The sequence below is a fragment of the Panicum virgatum genome, chromosome 2K, assembly GCF_016808335.1.
Source record: "Panicum virgatum strain AP13 chromosome 2K, P.virgatum_v5, whole genome shotgun sequence".
Classification (NCBI taxonomy): domain Eukaryota; kingdom Viridiplantae; phylum Streptophyta; class Magnoliopsida; order Poales; family Poaceae; genus Panicum; species Panicum virgatum.
In genome coordinates, this window is record NC_053137.1 from 19797302 (window position 1) to 19816938 (window position 19637).

The following is a 19637-nucleotide window of genomic DNA, read 5'->3' on the forward strand; positions in this document are numbered from 1 at the left end:
GCCAGTGATATGTGAGCACTCCTCGCATGGGCGGTGCCGGCCGAGCTACGGTGACTCGGTGACTAGGCATTCCAAGCACCTAGGTTTGCTCCGTGGCATGAGAGGCTGAGGTCCGCCATACACCTCAGAGTTGCCACTGCATCTGCCATACTCGAGCTGATTCTAGGGTCGACCGGCTCCACGTAAACGTGTTAGAAATGTTTTTCAGTTGGACCTAGAAACTGGAAATGCGTTTCTAGGCTGGCCAACTCATGTCAGTTGGCGAGCTCAAAAAAAAAAAACTCATGTCAGTTGGACCTAGAAACCATTTCTAGATCGGGCTGAATCAATCCTGGCCATTGGGTGATTTTAATAAATTTACACACTTCTTCGAGGGATTCCCTTCTTTGAGGAAGCCTATGCGGCTATGCCTCACCTTCGTCAATGGACGTCCGCGATCTGTCCATCTTTAACCTCAACCAAAAATTAAATCATCAAAATATTAATTCAATAGGAAAATTTTAGTACGCGTTGTTGTTTCTTGCTAGAGCGTGCTGAGTTCCGCCGAAGAATAAACGAGCAGTATAGTTTCTATCAGAAAGAAAAACCAAATAAAGTTCCCGTCAAAGAAATACATGTGAAAAAGAAGGCTTAAAAAATTTGGGGTGTTGCGAGAATCGAACTCGCGACCTCTCGCACCCGAAGCGAGAATCATACCACTAGACCAAACACCCGTTCTTGGGATGCGTGTGGCTGAACCGATATTAAACATATATTACGAGCTGTTTTAACACAGCGCGGCGGCTGGCATGCGTATACGTGGCCACACGACTGCGCTGCGCCCCCATGCAGGCGCACACGTCTTCCTCCATCCATCCATCGACCAACTCCCTGCCGCGTCACAAGCGTCAACCGCACCGCACGTGCTGGTGTGCGCTCGGCCCACGCAGAGAAGAGGGGAGCTGGTCATTTCTCTCCTTCTCTGACTAGGATGTTGTTGGCGGGCAGAAGCGGTGCGCGGCCACCTCGCCGGCGTCGTCCTGCTGGGGGACCGTGGCCAGGGCGGATCCAGGATAGAAATTAAGAGGGGGCTGAGTTCCTTTTTTCTTCCTCAGCCTCCCTATTCTTTTTTATCCTCTTCTTTTTCTACCTCCTACCTCCTATAGTTTTCCATGGTGCGCAAGGATGTAGGGGGTGCTGGAGCCCCCCTAGCACCCACGCTAGATCCGCCCCTGACCGTGGCTAATTAAGGGGACTAACCGCGCCGCCGTGCACGGCTTGCGCTCGCCGACGAACACGGCCGTCGAGGTAACGCGCATCGCCACCGCGCTCCTGATCTAGCCGCCGGCGCCGGCGCTGCTTATTGAGCCCAGCCGTGACGTCGAGCGATCATACGTGCAGGGCAGGGAGGAAGCAGAGGAGGCGATCGAGAGAGGGAAGGAGGAGATCGCGGAAGATGAGGGAGCAGGTGGAGGGCAAGGTCGACGACGCGTAGGTCGGCGGCGGCGCTTCCCCTGCTCCTCCTCACAGCAAGTCGGCCAAGTGACCGGCCGGGAGAAGAGAACCCTCGCGGCGGCCTTGCCACGCCCTCCGGTCACGTCCTACATGTTTCGTCCTTTCGTTCTCTTTGGGATCTGCTTAGCTTGTTCCGATGTACAGTAGTAACAGTACAAATGTAGTCGCTGGATTATGGAATAAAAAATCTTCCTTGTTTTACTGATTTAAGTACGTGATCTTGTGCTCGACTCTTATTATTTGGTGGCCAAAACCACCACTGGCGAATGTTTTCTAATCTCACATGGACGGACGCGTTTTTTAATTGCAACCTCGAAGGAACGCGGTACAACGAAAGGCCCCGCTTATTAACGTGATGAGCCCTTGATGGTCAGACATTTGCCCTACTCTTTGTGCTTTGAGTAGTAGAGTAGACTATGGTGGGGATCATCCTAACTGACTTTGAACACAACCAACTTTGTTTTGTTGGAGAGGAATGATATGGATTAGTTTAGAGTCACCTCCCTCACGAACACAAGATTAGTAGTCTAGTATAGATCGATTTCCTTCGTTCCAAATTATATTTTCAAATTACAGATGGTTTTAGCATTTTCAGGTACATAATTTTTGCTACTATCTAGATATTTGTGTACATCTAGCTAGGATGCATAGCAAAAGCTATATATCTAGAAAAGTTAAAACAACTTATAATTAGAAACGGATGGAGCAATAAGAAATTTTCTCATCGTACTCAAAACTCCTATGACCCTGATGGACTCTAGATGAGTTAACTGTTTATTTAAACCGAACACCCCATACAAGGATGACCGTTGCAGCAAACATCGCTAACAATAGTAAATGCTTTTCATCAAAAGAAGGCCATGCAACATATATGATTCTTATCCCCCCCCCCAAAGTTTTTTTTAGAATTTTTTATTTTTTCCCTAGTAAATGCTTAGGCTGCAATGACAACTACTTATGTACCAGGTATTGTTCCAGAACCTTCTCATCAAAAGCTTGCACCTCATGAACATGTCATACCAGGATTGTTAACTGCAGTTCAGCTACTTTCTTGGATTTGGAGTATATGTGATGGGTTAAAAGAAAAGAGAGAGGGAGGTTTTATATAGGATGGTCCCTAATACTTACTACCTAACTAGGGTCATTTGCTATCCCTAGAAAGGAGATGCAAACAATTCGAGTCGTCACCAGGGTGTGGTACATGGCAGCAATGAAGAGTTTACAATAGCTTTCCATCGTAGGCTGCATATGGTTTGGACCTTTGGGGATTACCTATATGACATGGATATATAATTAAGGTGCTTCTAAGGCCAGTCTCAATGCATAGATTCATCACATGATTACCAAGACCGCCACACCAGCTTGACACTAGAATGAAATAGTCACTCTTGATGCACAATTTTTTTTTGCGGGTACTCTTGATGCACAATTTCATTGCACAGTTTCATAGATAGATTGTATGGTGTTGTGATCAAATGTGCTACAGTGAAAATTTCGCGAAAAGGAAATCTTATATGCATGGAGTACTAAATATAGTCTATTTGCAAAACTTTTTCAGGGATGAGTGTGACTTTTCACGACGAATCTAATGGCGGTAATTAATCTATGATTTGCTACAGTGATGCTACAGTATCATCCTCTAATCGTGCGGTCAAAGGCCTCAATAGATTGGTCTCGCGAATTTACCAGGGGTCCTGCATGTGGTTTTGTAATTAGACTTTATTAAATACTCTAAATTAGTGGTCAAAGCTGCAAAAAGTTTTCGCGAATTTTTTTTACCCCAAACTAAACATGGCATATGTATCATGTATTTTTCTAAGAAACCGCAATGACAACAGAAAATTAATTACAGTGACCACATGCTTCCTAATGCGCCACAGATCCAAGGACTAGGGCAAATGCATTATATGAAACGGCTAGACTCTACAAAAATAACATAGCAACAACCTTTCCATGATATATCTAAAGAACTTATGAAACGTTACACGACATGTTGTTTAACATTGATGATAGTCCATTTCTTGTTATTTGCTTTATCTATAGTTTGGCCAAGCTTGTGTTCCTTGTTAACGTATATTCTCTAATTACTTTGGAATAGCACTACTATACGCAATGCGTGAACCCTGCCTAACATTGAGCTACATAACAGCATAAGGTATCAATTGAACTTTACGATTTTCTCTTTTGTTCCTTGACACCCATTTCTTTCTCCACTGTAACTGCAGGGCTTTATACTGGTCACCTTTTATAAATGGATAAATTGAATATCTCCTCAGGCATGTGTTTTGAACTGACAGTACAGTTATACAGGACAGGCCTGAAGTTAACATGGGCCCCACTGTCAATGACATAATGCAGAAAGCATTACTGTTCTATATATACACCTCAAAGCCAATGGACTTTGTTGAGCAATCTAGTGTTGTCGCTTGAGAAATATTCGGAGGGTTGCAGGACCTGTAATCCTGTATAGTGAGCCGGGAAGAGGATGAAAGAGAGGGCTCAAGAGCAGTGGGAATGGGAACATGGAGGAAAGCCTACCCTTCTTGTTTCCTCCAGAAATGGGAGGTGGAAGCTTTGGTTTGGTGTTTCCCGGTGCCTCCCATTCCTATCGTTCTTAAGCACTCGTTCCTCTTCCTTTTGGCTCGCAATACAACGTGATTTATTTACATAATTTGAGCTTGAAGGTGAGGTGGAAGAGGAATAAAAGACGGCCTAAGAGCAGTAGGAATGGGAACATGGAGGAAGGCCTTTTTTTTTAAGTCTTCCTGATGCCTCGCATTCCTATCGTCCTTAGGTGCTCATTCCTCTTCCTTGTGGCACACTACGCAGATGATAAATGTGCGCTTTCAGTTGACCATTTTCGATTGATGTTTTCTCTCTTTGGTATGCCTCAATCCACGCATAGTTTTGTATGGTAGCTTTGTTAATCGGAATGTTTGATTCTTTGGCATGTCTAGCCTATGTTTCATGCTCAATCTATACATGCATGACCAGGACATGTCGATGTGTTTTGATTTTCCAAGTCTCAAGGATTTTGGTTCTGTTTTTATAGTTTAACCAGTTTTGAAAATCTGTAAGCAGAATAGCTCCTTGCGAAATGTGTAAATTGGAGGAAAAATAAAACTTTGACGCATTGGATTGGTTGCACATCAGAATAGATGCCCACTTGAAGGCTTCTATTTCTCCCTATTTTCCTCTCTCTTTTTTTGAGTTCACAGCTCAGGTTAATCGGCTAGTCATGTCTGCCTTTCAGATATGGCACGACCAGAAAATCTCCATCAAGGCTTCTTCCATGTGCTCTTCATTGCCAACATAGGCCACATGGTCCCACATTCAGACTACTATAGTTTACATGGCCCTACAGTCATCTACTGTCATATCCAACATCCTACAATGCACCTGCTTATTTATTTGTGCTTTCTTTGTTCACAGGGCAAGGTACATTGAAGGCCACCATATATATGCACTCCTGAATGGTTCCACAATTAGAGCCTTTGAGAGTGTGAGCAGGGAAGAGGAAGAAAGAGAGGTCCTAAGAGCAGTAGGAATGGGAACATGAAGGAATGATAATGCTCTAATTTTTACTCTAGCATTAGAGGACATTTGCATTCTTGCATTCCTGATGCCTCCCATTCATGTGGTTCTTAGGTGCTCCTTCCTCTTCCTTCTGCTCGTGTTATTGATTTGGTTATAAATTCCAATGCACATATTTAGATTAGAAGGCCCTGATAGCGAGCCTGCTAGGAAGAGGAAGAAAAGAGTGCGTAAGAGCAGTGGAATGAGAACATCAAGGAAACACTAGCTCACCGCTGGTTTCCTCCTAGGAAGTTGGAAACTTGTTGCGGTGTTTCCTGATGCCTCTCATTCCTATTGTTCTTATGTGGTCCTTCCTTTTTCTTTTGGCTTTTGTGATTGTCTTTGCAGAACAACAGAGAGATAGATACATACCTTGGACAATAAGGTCTTGAAGGTGAGATGGGTTGGGAAAAAGTTAGTACAAAGAGCTTCAGAGCAGTTAGCGTGGAGACAGAGCGTGTCTAGATCTAGATAGTTTAAGACAATGACTTCGTTAACTAGAGTGGGTTCAATTCAAATCTTTGTCATGTTGAGTCCATGCATAAGCTAAGACGATGATGCCTTAGCTAGCTAGTTGACTTCTTTGTTGTAAGTCTTTATTTGATCCATGCACAATTTCCAAATTCCACAAGCACAATGATGCAACTGTTCAACCTGTTGTAATAGATTATACACTACCAAACTTGGAGTAAGAACACAACAATAATACATCATTAAACTTTACGATATGGGTATATGTGCCATGTATTTGGCACCAACTTTATGCACTGACTACGAATTATTGCAAAGAGTGATTTGAGATCAAACAAATATCTGCAGGTCATCTACAGCACAAATATTATTGCCAGATTGATTTGAAATAAAGAGCTATTCCTACCAAGTTCATGCATGGTCCATGTAAATTAGCGAGAAACAAGCATGGAAACGGCATGATTTATGCATAGGTTTGAAATATCAGTCCAGATGAAATGATGGTTGATGACTTCAACAGTATATAGATGCAAGCACCTAAGATCAAATGCTTGGCTAGACCACATTAGCACCATTGTGGTTTCATGCTGAATCTCTCTGCATGCAGTTTGGGTTCAAACTTTAGTTTCAAACTTTGTATTCAGAGTGATACATCAAACTTTAGTTTACTATTTTTGCTCTTTGTTTTTTATCTGTAATACAAAGTTTGAACCTTTCATACCTTTGTTGAATTTTTGAGCAAATCTTGTTCTTGTGCTACATATATAACCCGCAATCCCCCCTTTTAAAGAAGCAGAAAAACAAAAGACATATCTAATGGAATGACAACCTTTGGGCTAACATTTCCTGCTCTGTCTATGTAAGGATCCAAATAAAACAATTCACCACGGCCGGTCCATCGGCTTCCTTCAAGTGCTTTTCCTTGAAATTGTAGGTGCCATGGGCCCGCAATCATTGACTGACATAGGTCACATGGTCCCACTGTCGTCCACTATTAGAATCCAACATCCTGTAGTGCACCATGCATTAGATGCTTCACAGTAGAAGTCTATACATCAAACTCTTCAGCCATGAAGGGTTACAGCCTTCCATGGTAATAGTTCTCGCCATGAGAATTTGTGAGCAGGGAAGAGGAAGAAAGAGAGGTCCTAAGAGCTGTAGGAGAGGGAACATGAAGGAACGCCTATGCTCTGGTTTCTCCTCTAGCATTGGAGGAGAAGGATTGCATCGATGTGTTCCTGATGCCTCCCATTCCTACGGTTCTTAGGTTCTCCTTCCTCTTTCTTTCGCTAGCATCATTGATTCGGTGATGAAAAACAACACTCTCAATGCACATATTCAAGTGAAGAGACCCTGATGGCAAGCCGGGAAAAGGAAGAAAAAGAGAGCATTAGAGCAGTGGGAATGAGAATATCTGAGGAAAGATGAGCTCGCTGGTTTCCTCCTGTGAAGGTGGAAATTTGGTGTTATTTTTTCCTGATGCCTCTCATTCCTATTGTTCTTATGCACTCCTTCCTTTGCCTTTTGGCTTGCATGGTTAATTATCTTAGCAGAGAAAACTAGAGAGATGCATACATATAAAAGCATTTGAGAGCACATCTATAGTGCTCCTGGCCCTTAAGGTGCTTTGATCACACATTCAAAAACAAGTCAAAAATGGCCATGAAAAATTATGTAAAAAATTACGTTAGGTGGTTGATCTAATGATTAAATATGAATCATTCAAAAATTCAACCTCACCTCAAATATAGTTTAGTTTAGGAAGCAAAAATGACAAATGTCTTTCGAAGAAGACAAATGCTGGTGAACAGTAGATTTTCTATTTTTCTCCTTTGCTACTTTCTTTGGCAGAGTTTGGTACACCCAAGTACATAAAGTCTTTTTTTTGTACAAGTACATAGAGTTTAGGGCTGAATTTTTTGTGGCATTTTAATTACAATGAATCAGACCACTGTTGTGCAATTTTTTAAAGTTTTTCCTGACCATTTTTGCCACTTTGAATTATGGGATCACGGGAACAACATTAGATTTTTTCTCTCACATTCGAGAGCTCACACGCATTGGAATGGACAACAAGATCTTCAATCTAAGACAGGAAGAGCCAGTAAAAAGAGCTCCAGTGTAGTGGGCATGGGCGGCATGGAATGCCTCAACTGTTACGTAGTTTAAGGGATGGTGTGCTAACTGGAATGATATCATAGACAAATTCTTGGTCATATATCCACTAGCACAATGATGCAACTGCTAAACCTGTTGTATTTTACTATTATGTAAATGATTACATATCTCATTGTACAAAACCAATATTGCAGTAAGAACACAACAATAGTTGAATAATATTATCTCATCTTTTTGTTATGACTACGAATGGCAGAGAAAATACAAATCATTCAAAGATGGGAACACTCACGCACATGTCAACATTATTGCATCTGCAGAGTGCAGACCATCAACAACACAATAATTGTCCTGCTAAATTATTTGAAACAAACGAGCTGTTCCTACCAAGTTTATCCATGCATAGAGCACAACAACCAGATGGACGAATGCCCCCCCCCTCCCCCGATAAATTAGCAACAAACAAGAATGGCAATAGCACAAGTTAAATTCTGTGAAGGTAAATTACTGTCAAGTTTCAAAATTTCTGGTCAAATGCATAGAGGCAGAGGATATCGCATAGCGACCAGATGGACAGATGCTCCACGTAAACTACTAGGTAACGAACATGACAATCAGAATATATCTCGGCAACCAATCTTTAACAAATGAAATGACAACAACAGTCGATGCCTTGAAAAGATGCAAGCATAGCTATGTCTGATGCTTGACAAACCAACATCTACACTCTGGGTGGCTTCGGGTTGAATCTGTGCATGCATGATCAAGAAATGTCGACGTTTTGGAATTTTCTTGGTTCCAAGGTCAAATCACTAGTAGTTTAACAATTAGTAAAATAATCTTTTCTTTATGGAGAAGTAAGCATGGGACCTCCATTGTGTGTTTTATTTTTTTGAACCATAAACACAGCGAGGGAGCCCCCCTCCTGTGTAAATCATGGTGTATTTTATTAACTGGAGTAAAATCAAATTAATGTCTAGATTTTTTTGTGCAGAGTTTAAACCCTCCACTATTTGAATTAGGCAATTCGGGCTACTCATCATATGCCTGAAAAAATCTCAATTTTGTCTTACATTGTAGGCGATCCATTTTCTTATAGGAGATAGATTAAAAAAAAAATCTGAACATGTGAATCCAAGTAAATGCACTTGAAGGCTTCTTTTTCACCCCATTTCCTTTTTGTGAATTTACTGCTCACCTCAATTGGCTGACATGAATGTGTCCGCCCTTTAGATATAGCACCAGAATATCTCCATCTTGGCCTCCTGCATGTGCTCTTCAATTCTCCATTGCCTGTATAGGTTACAAGGTCCCACATTCATCAACTTGATGTAGTTTGCATGGTCCCACATACTGGGATCCACTGCAACAACTTGTAACACCCCACGAAGCTTCAGTATAGATAGCAAAAGGTCTCTATATATACCTGGGGCATGGTGTTCCACGGCAATAACTTGTAACACCCCCACCCCACCCAAAAAAAGAAATGTGAGCATGGAAGTGGAAGAAAGAGATGTCCTAAAAGCATTAGGAGTGGGAACATGAAGGAATGCAGTGCCTTAATTTCTTCTCTAGCATGAGAGATGTATATTTGGCTTAAAGCATTCCTGATGCCTCCCATTCCTATGGTTCTTAGGTCCTCCTTCCTCTTCCTTTTGCTACCACGATTTATTTAGTGATGAAGGTAATAAATGAGTGCACATATTCCTCCAAAAAAAGTGCACATATTTATATGAGGGAGTCCTATGGGAGTATGGCCTATCGGGAAGAGGAAGAAAGAGAGGGTATAAGAGCATTAGGAATGAGAATATCGAGGAAAGCCAAGCTTAGCGATTTCTTCCTAGCAATAAAGGTGGAAATTTAATTTGGTGTTTCCCGATGCCTCTCATTCCTACTGTTCTTAAGCCCTCCTTCCTCTTCCTTTTGGCTAGCATGATTGTATTAGTGAAGAAAACTAGAAACATGCATATACACACTTGAAAGGTCCTTGTTTGGTTTTGGTAATTGAGTGACAACATTAGGTGGACTAATAATGTGGTATATGGAGATACATAGGAGATTAGTCCACAGGTGATGATGAGAAGGAGCTCATTGCATATGAGACATGACATGGAGTCATGTGACCAAGGTGGAGAAGATCAAGACAAGGCTTGGCTTGACGGACCGGTTGCAATGGCGAAGGACAAGTCAAGGCTTTGAAACGACGGACCGCGAGGCAGTGAAGCTTGGTGTAGCGAAAATGGCCTCTCATGCCATATTTCAATATAATGTTTTGGCGATTGATGACACACACAACACTTGGACTAATATGATTGTTAAGATGACCATTCTCAGGCTTTTAGGTTCAAGTGATGACAAAGAGAAGATAGGCGTAGCTAGGTCCGAAGGGCCGCCCCTACGGTGGTTCCGCTAACCGATTAGCGGACAGGGGTCGAGGTGGACCAAGAATTGAAGAGACCGTGAAGAAATCCAAGTCAAAGAAATCAAGACAGAGATACTTTAGTATCACCGGTTAATCCGACGCTGAGAAAATTATATACGTCGGTGCATTGACTTGGAGCACACCAGGAATTCTGGTTTCACCGGTTGAACCGACGTTAGGGAAGTTGAATACGTCGGTGCATTGGACCCAGAAGCTGAGGCAAAGTCTATACACCGGATGAACCGACGATAGGATATTGGTGAACGTCGGTGCAGTTGTCCAGAGAGTTGTTTTCAGAACAACTACACTCACCGGTTAAACCGATGTAGCGTCGGTTGATTGCCCGTTCACGTAACGGCTAGTTTTTGAGGCGGACAGTTTAGTATCACCAGTTGAACCGACGATGGCTTTTGGAGGTACGTCGGATTAACCGGCGTTAAGTGTTTTTCTGGCAGCTTCTCTCCAACAGCTATATTTGTTTGGGCTGCCTATATATACCCCCAAGGCCGAGTCATTTGAGGGGGCTGGAGACCTTGGAAGCATAAAAGAGTTAAAGATCATCTCCAACCACTTTAGAGCTTCATTGTACATCATATAGGCTTAAGCACACTTGTGAGAGTGCTTAGTGCTTGTAATAGGGATTAGTTCTTGCGAGAGCTCCCTTGAGAGAAGTCTTGCTACGGCAAGCATCTTGTGTACTCATCGTGTGACCCTCCGACTTGGTGTGGAGCGGCAATGACACTTTGTGCGGGGAAGGAGACCCTTCTTGGTGAGAAGCTCCAATAGTGAAGACGGTGCCGTTGGTGACGCTTCGAGAGAGACGGTGGTGGTGGCCTTGTCTTGGTGACTTGGGGTCACTTAGCCTTTGCTTGCCGGGATCCTTGGTGGCGAACGCAAGACGGTGATCAAGCGAAGAGACTTGACATCACACTTGTTCGTGTTGGACAAGTGACCGTGGATGTAGGGAGGGACTTGATGTCCTAACCGAATCACGTTAAATCGTGTGTCTTGGTGTCTTCACGGGAGTTTGCATATTCTCTCCCTTACTCTTTACTTACCATATTACATTTCCGCATTTGCTCTTACTTGCTTGCCTTTATTTTCCTAGTTAGTTTGATTCGGATTGGCTATATGTTGCAAGTCTTTTAGGGGTAAGTAGAGAGTAGCATAGATAAACCTTAGTCATAACTAGCATGTGTAGGACGCGTTAGGTTTATTTCATGCAAATAGATTGAGCCCTAGGATAGAAAGCGATTAGCGACCCTATTCACCCCCTCCCCCTCTAGGGTCGGACACCCCGGTGATCCTTACACTTGGGCAAGACTTGGCGCCGATGGACCGAGGCAATGGTGAAGAGCGAGCAAGGTCAAGATTGATGGACCAAAGAGGTCATATGTGTAACATCCCAGCCCAATGGGCCGGGCCAGTTTTGGAGTTACTGTAGCAAAATACTGTATTCCCAGAGATAGTCCCATACTGAAAACGGTAGCTGAACCAGACCAGCTTAAAAGGCTGGGCCTAGGAAGCTAGTAACTCCGGTTCGAACCTTTTGCGCGAAGCGAGGACGAAAGCGCAAGAGAGTTATTTAGCAGGTGTGATTTACTCAACATGCAAAGTAAATCTTAGCCGTTATCCCGGGTCGAGTCATTACACTATGATGATATGAAGTGGATCATATCATTCTAAGAAGATCAAGCCAAATGTTGACTCATGATGATGATCAAAAGGCTTGATGGAGTTTGGTGCTTGTGTGGCATCGACATTTGAGAAGATGAAATGGAATGCGCAAGGCAAAAGTATGACTTGTAGGGTATTTTATTTCACCGGTCAAAGGTTGTATAGAGAAGTGCATGACCGGATTTAGGATAGATGGCCGTACTATCAAGAGGGGCAAACTTGTTTGCATATCGGTTATCTAGTGCCACTTTAGCAATCTAACTTTGTGATGTGTTATGATTGAGTGGCGCTGTGAGAGAAAGTGAAAATCCTTTGAAAAATGTTTGTGAAATGCTAACTAAGAATTAAAGGTGTTGATCATCCCGTGGGAGATCATTTGGAGTTGGCATGCTTTGGAAAAAGGATTTGTGTTGTGCTCCTAACTGTGTTTTGGATCTTGGAATGGATTTCAGGGTTAATCTATTATGTTTTGGATCATGTATTCCATTGGGTTGTGTATCCCTCTGAATAAGCTTTCCAAAATGTCCAAGATCATCGAAATCGGAGTTCGGAGCTAAGAGTTATGGCCGTTTTACCGAGGTTCATTTATGCTGGAAATGGACCTGCGGACGGTCCGCTTCAGGATGGCGGACGGTCCTCCGTTGTCTCGTTTGAGCTCGAACAGAATCGTTCTTGGCTCTGGGTGGTGTCCGAAATTGTACTGCGGACGGTCCGGCCCTTGGGGGCGGACGGTCCGCCTCTTAACGAAAATTCTGGGACAGAAACTCTGCGATTTCTGTGTGTGCTCACAAGTTGAATGGCGGACGGTCCGCCCCCGGGGTGCGGACAGTCCGCCGGTCACTTCTAGATTTAGTCAGAGATGTTTTCAAATCAATGGGTTCGAAGTTTTGAACCGCGGACGGTCCGCCCTTAGGTGGAGGACAGTCCGCCCGGGGCTCTAACGGTCGACTCTGACTCGCAATCATTACATTTCTAGCCGTTGGGTTTGAATGGCGGACCGTCCGGTTTCTGTGAGGCGGACAGTCTGCGGAAACTCTGTTTTGATGGGTTTTTGAGGTAACGGCTACTTTGGGGCTTCCCACTATAAATAGAGGTGGTGGCCGGCCATTTTGGGGTGTTGAGCACCTTGGGGACTTGGTGTCCTTGTGTGAGAGTGCTTGAGCGCCCTCCAACTCACTTGTGACTAGAGCAAATCATTTCCGCTAAGTGAGAGAGCGATTCTAGTGCGTTGCATTGAGAGATTGCAAGAGATTGACACTAGGTGATCGAGTTGCGAGCCGGTGCTGCTTGTTACTCTTGGAGGTTGCCACCTCCTAGACGGCTTGGTGGTGGTGGTGTCTCCGTGAGTAGATTGTGCAAGGCTCCAGAACCGTGATTGTGAGGGGTATTGTGCTCACCCCGCGGGAGCCGCGAAGAGCAACTCTAGTTGAGCGAGACTTGAAGAGCAACAAGTGGTCCGGCCGAATCATATGCTAGAGCTCGGTGTGAGCACTCCACGTGGGAGAGTGTGACTTGAGAGTCACCACTAGCAAGAGGATTGGCGGCAACCTTGGAGCTTGTCTCAACGGGGACTAGCTTGGTGGCAACCAAGTGAACCTCGGGATAAAATTCACCGTGTCAACTTTTTCTACTCTTCTTGGTGGTTTGCGTTCTCCAAATCACAAGCCTTGTATATACATTCATATATATCTTGTGCTTGTGTAGTCGCTCTAGTGATTAGTTAGCTAGTAGTTTTCTAATCATCTTCTTGCTTGTGTAGCATAGAAGTAAAGATCCTAGTGTAACTAATTAGCTTGTGTAGCATAACTAGTTGCCTTGCTTAGTTTGTGTAGCTAAGTAAGTTTGAGCCTTTGGATTTGGCTTGTGTAGCCTTGTCCATTGTGCATCTAGTGAGCTTAGGTTGGCTTTGTGCTTTTGCTCATTAGAATTGAGTAGGAGCTCCCCCGGTGTGTGAAGTACTAGTGCTTAGGTTTGAGTGACCTTGCATTAGAATTGGTTATGTGAGCTCTAGCTAGCCCGGCACTCCTTTTGCTTTGTGTAGGATCTTTTGGAGATGCCTTAGAGTTATGAAAGGACCTTAAGATGCCTAGAGGGGGGGGGGGTGAATAGGCAATCTGCAATTTAAAAACACTTAACAAAAGGGTCAGACACTGATTATCCCGGATACTCCGGGTATATGCCCGGATACTCCGGTTTGGAGGTCCGGAGTATCCGGAGCTATGACCGGAGTCTCCGGGTTTGAATAACCTGAAACGAAACTGCAAGTAACTCTGCAAGAAAAGTAGATCGAGCTAGATAAAGAGTACCAGGGGTTCCTTAAGGTTGATAACCAACATACGAAGTTCACTAGAAACTCGTAAATGAGTAGATCGAGCTCAAACCCTAGAAAAGAAGTCTCACAAGCAAATGACAACTAAATCAAGTAAACTAAGACAAAGGAGACAAAGATTTGTTTCCCGAAGTTCACACCCGAAGGTGCTACATCTCCGTTGAGGAAGGATTCGAGAGACGGTGCTCAAGAACCCCTATGCTCCTCTCCCATGGGCGAGATCACCTCTCAAGCCCAAGGTTACTTACTATGGATTCCTCGGCGAGGAATGAAGATTACAAACTTCTTGTGCAGCTCACAATCTTGGTTGAGCAATCACAAGCACGCCTAGCCGTCTAGGAGCACAAGACTCCAAGAGTAGCAAACTTGAATCCGCGGGCTTGACCAAAACCAAATGCTCAAGAGATGGGAATGAGGCTCACTAGCACTAATCCTTGCTCTTGCTTGCTTCTCACTCAAATCCCTCAAGGGAATCACTCAAGAATGAAGAAGGGAGAGTGAGGGAGCTTTCTTTGGCTTAGGTTTGAGTTCTGTTCGTCCAAAGTGGCAAGAGAGAGGGCTAAAGGGGTATGGAGGGAGTATTTATAGTCTTCAGCCCAAAAATAGCCGTTGGGAGAAAGGGTACCCGGAGACTCCGGGTATATGCCCGGAGACTCCGGGCAGCCCTGATTTTTCAGCCCAGAAACAGCACCCGGATACTCCGGGCAATGGGGTCCGGAGTATTCGGCCCTATACCCGGAGTATCCGGGTAAGGCAGGGAACAATCTTCGGTTCATGACTCCATTGAGTTGTTTTGTGGCTCACAAATATTTGTATAGGTTCTCTTGAGCACAAGATCTAAATCAAAACCCTTGAACCAAGTCCCTCTTGATAGTACGGCGTTCCTATACTCAAATTTCAAATTCAAAATCTAATTTCTCGAGTAAACTTGAACTCCTCTTTTTCATTTCCTTTTTGAGGGTCGTATATCGTCACTTGATTCACCTATACAAGTTCACCACCTGCACACATGCTCAATTACACGATTAAACGCACATGTGTTTTGTCATTAACCACCAAAACCCACTTAGGGGCCTAGATCGCTTTCAATCTCCCCCTTTTTGGTGATTGATGACAACCCACATGTAACTCATTTGATAATCATAATGCGATAAACATCTAGCATATAAAAGCTCCCCCTAAAAGTATGCCATGAACTTTGAATTTCAATTTTGACTTGACATGTCAACAATTGGCATATTTATCGAGAGAAACACAAATGCTCTTATAAGATTTACAGTGGGGTGAACAAGTGAGTGCCAGGAGTATGTGTGATGCATATGACATGTTATCCACTCAATAAAATGTGTATCTGACAGCTGGACCCGGAGACTCCGGGTATAAGTCCGGAGACTCCGGTCAAGATATCCGGAGAATCCGGCCTGTAGCCCGGAGTATCCGGCCTTTCTGAACCAGAACACAGAAAAAACAGAAAACAGACAATCCACAGCTCAAATATGTCACACACTAGCAGAAATTTCTTAGAAATAACTCAAGTTCGATAGCTAAGCACAGAGTAGCACTCATTACAAAGGATCTCACACCACAAAGTCCTTACAAACGATCAATAGAGTTTTAAAACGAAATGGAAATGACAGAAGTTTGATACAAAAGCGACACATGCCCAAATGAGTACATATATGGCATTTTCACTCCCCCTTTGTCATCAAGTGCCAAAAAGGGAATGAAAAGAAGCAAGAAGTCCATCTACTCATCATTGTCATCTTGGGCGGCATCCTCGGAGGTATCCTCATCTTCATCAGAGTCGGGGTGCTCACGATAGCCTAAGGGCTCATCTTCTTCGGTCTCCACGTCCTCATCAAAGATTTCTTGGCCACCTGGAGGAGCATGGCGGGAGGAAGAAGTACGGCGACGAGGAGAACGGGGCTGACGACGGGCACGTGGAAGTGGAGCATGAGTAGCGGCAATAGAAGCCTCATCGGCGGCATCCCACTCAGCAAATGGATCATCAAAGTCTGGCAGCTCGCGGTGAGGATCCAAAGGAAGTCCCAAATGACCCCGTATCTCATTGATGGACCTTGAGTTCTCATGCACATCATTTGCAATAGTTCTACACATCCCAAATAAGCTGCGGAGGGCCCTCTTCACAAAGGAGTCATGATGACGATGGCGAGACGATGAAGAGGCACCCACAGAAGATGGAGCAGGATCATGACTTGGATTCCTTGTTGCACCGGCATGAGCTGGAGGAGGAGGTGGTGCATCACCTGAGCGGGCACGCAAGTGAAGAGGCTCATGCTTGACTGTCTTTGGAAATGTGACCTTGGTCACCCTCTCTATCATATACATGATGTATGGTGCAGCTGGAAGGGACTTCTTGGCCTCAATCATAGTCCTTCTTAGCTCATTCCAAATGAAGTCCATAATGCAAAAAGGTCTACCACTTGGCAAAGTCCGGGCTAGAAGATTCACTGCATAGTATCTAAGTGCCACGGGATCACCATCCTTTGCATCAACGGTTGCTCTGAAGAATTGATTCATTGCATAGTAAACCGGCAAGAGATGGTTTGCTTTTCCTTCTTGAGCACAAATAGGATTGTAGAACAAGGTGGGTACTTGATATGTCTTGAGTTGTTCCTCCACATGAATAGGATCTCTCTTCTCATCCTCAGTGCCAAGTCCAAGTAATCTAGAGAAGGTCATGTAATCCACTCCATATTTTACTCCTTCGGTGGTCCAATAAAATGCAATCACATTTTCATCATAATATAAAGAAGAATGAAATTGACCAAGGATCTCTTCATTCCAATCATAGCGAAAACCCATAATATCATAGAGACCCATCTCCTTGCACTTTGCCATAGCCTCATTAAAGAATGGATCCTTCATATTCTCATAATATTTCCAATCCACGTACTTGCAATGAACTATGGGAGCACGAGACTTACGCATCACAACTGAAGAATAGAAGTCTTCGTGAAGCTTGCACCAAAAGCGCCGCTCAAGACCTTCACTCTTGTCATATCTGTAAACTTTCTCTTTGCGTGCCTCTCTAAGTGCCACATCTTGCTTGTAATAGTTTCTTTCCATCTCAACTGTGAAGCCAGGCACTATCCCAGGTCGATGAAGCCTTGGAATATTGGGATAAGTGCGCTGCCCGGGAGGGTACTCAACTACCAAACGAGGAGGGGTCTTAGGACATATGTCATGAGCAATACCCTTGCTTGTTGGAGTTGGACGAGATGGAGGAGCCGCTGCTCGGCTTTGCAAAATGTAAGGAGCTTTCCTTGGCTCCTTAGAACTGCTCCCAGCGGGTTCCTTCCCGGCACGATGACGTGGACGCAACTCCCTTGGAGGATTTCGAGGAGCATCTTCCCTTTGAGAGTGAGGATCATGACGCCTCTTTTGTCTCCGTTGCTCTGCGTCTTCCAAGGACTCACCAGCGCGTGGCCTCACCATGCCTTTGAAACTGTTGAGAGCGCGGGAACTTCAAATCCAATGACTCCCCGGAGTTTCCGGAGGGGAGGAGATTCTTCCTTCAAAGATTTACGAGTTCTTGATGCTTGGAAGAGTGGAATCGCCCCTAGGGCGTGAGTGGGAGAGTGGAGAGGAGAGGGGGCGGCGGCTGTGGTAAAAAGAGTGAATGTAACGGTTTACCCCGACCCCCCCGCGGTATATAGTAAAGACCAGATATCCGGAGTATCCGGCCTCAGGGCCGGAGTATCCGGATAGTCCGGAGTTTCCGGGACCTGGGCCGGAGTCTCCGGCTCCCCCTGAGACTGAGCAGAAAGAAGTTCAAAAGAACTTGATCTAGATGGATTTGACTAAGATAGATTTTTGAAGATCTAATGGTGTGAGAGAAATTACTCAACTTGAGATCAGCCAACAATCGAACAATGGAAACAATGATCTCAAGTGAGTAAAGTGAAGAACCAAGCCTTTTAAAAACACAAAATCACCCAAATTTTTGAAAGTTTTTAAGAAGTTTTCATTTTAATAATCACTTAATCTATGATCACTCAAGTGTATGCAGTAATTCAAGCTAGGTTACGAGAATCCAAGATGTTAAGTTCACTTCTCAAAGCACAAAACCTTGACTCATCTAGAGGCTTAGTAAAGATATCGGCAAGTTGCCCGTCGGTGCTTACATGTTGTAAAGCAATATCTCCCTTAGCCTCATGATCCCTCAAGAAGTGATGACGAATGTCTATGTGCTTTGTTCGGGAGTGTTGTACCGGGTTGTTTGCTAACTTGATTGCACTCTCATTGTCACAAAATAGAGGAATTGCATCAAAATGACAACCAAAGTCACTCAACGTTTGTCTCATCCACAAAAGTTGTGCACAACACGCACCGGCGACGACATATTCTGCCTCCGCCGTGGACAAGGCAACCGAGTTTTGCTTCTTGGAGCTCCAAGCTACTAAAGACCGGCCCAGAAATTGACAAGTCCCCGTAGTGCTCTTTCGATCCACTTTGCAACCGGCATAATCCGAATCGGAATAGCCAAGTAAATCGAAAGATGAGCCCTTGGGATACCATAAACCAAGGTTAGGAGTGAAAACCAAATATCTTAGAATTCTCTTAACCGCCATCAAATGACATTCTTTCGGATTAGCTTGAAATCTTGCACACATGCACACACTAAGCATAATATCGGGCCTAGATGCACAAAGGTAAAGAAGGGATCCAATCATGGAGCGATATACCTTTTGATCCACGGCCTTGCCATCTTCATTGAGATCGAGATGCCCATTGGTTGGCATGGGTGTTTTGATGGGCTTGGCATTTTCCATATCAAACTTCTTGAGCATATCCTTGATGTACTTGGTTTGACTAATGAAAGTGCCATCCTTGAGTTGCTTGATTTGAAATCCGAGGAAGAAGGTCAACTCGCCCATCATAGACATCTCAAATCTCTTAGTCATAATCCTACTAAAACCATCGCACCAAGTTTTGTTAGTAGAGCCAAATATAATGTCATCGACATATATTTGGCACACAAATATATCTTTATCAACTTTGCGAGTGAAAAGAGTAGGATCGGCTTTGCCTATTTCAAAGCCTTTCCTTAAGAGAAAGTCCTTAAGGCATTCATACCATGCTCTAGGGGCTTGCTTGAGCCCATAGAGCGCCTTATGGAGCAAGTAGACGTGATTTGGGAATTTTGGATCTTCAAAGCCCGGTGGTTGCTCAACATATACCAATTCGGAGATTGGTCCATTAAGGAAAGCACTCTTCACGTCCATTTGATATAGCTTGAAATCATGGTGAGTAGCATAGGCATGCAAAATACGAATTGACTCAAGCCTAGCTACGGGTGCATACGTCTCACCAAAATCCAAACCTTCGATTTGTGTGTAGCCTTGAGCAACCAACCTTGCTTTGTTTCTTGTTACCACGCCATGTTCATCTTGTTTGTTTCGAAAGACCCATTTGGTTCCAATGATATTTTGCTTGGGTCTTTCTACTAAGGACCAGACTTCATTCCGAGTGAAGTTGTTCAATTCCTCTTGCATAGCCATCACCCAATCCGGATCATCTAGTGCT

At 44.0% G+C, this 19637-nt stretch overlaps 1 non-coding gene across 1 annotated transcript; it reads right to left on the reverse strand.

Annotated features, from left to right (window-relative positions):
- Positions 1 to 641: 641 nt before the first annotated feature.
- TRNAP-CGG lies at positions 642 to 713 on the reverse strand. Its single transcript has one exon. It is a non-coding gene; the product is annotated as a tRNA-Pro (tRNA).
- Positions 714 to 19637: the final 18924 nt, after the last annotated feature.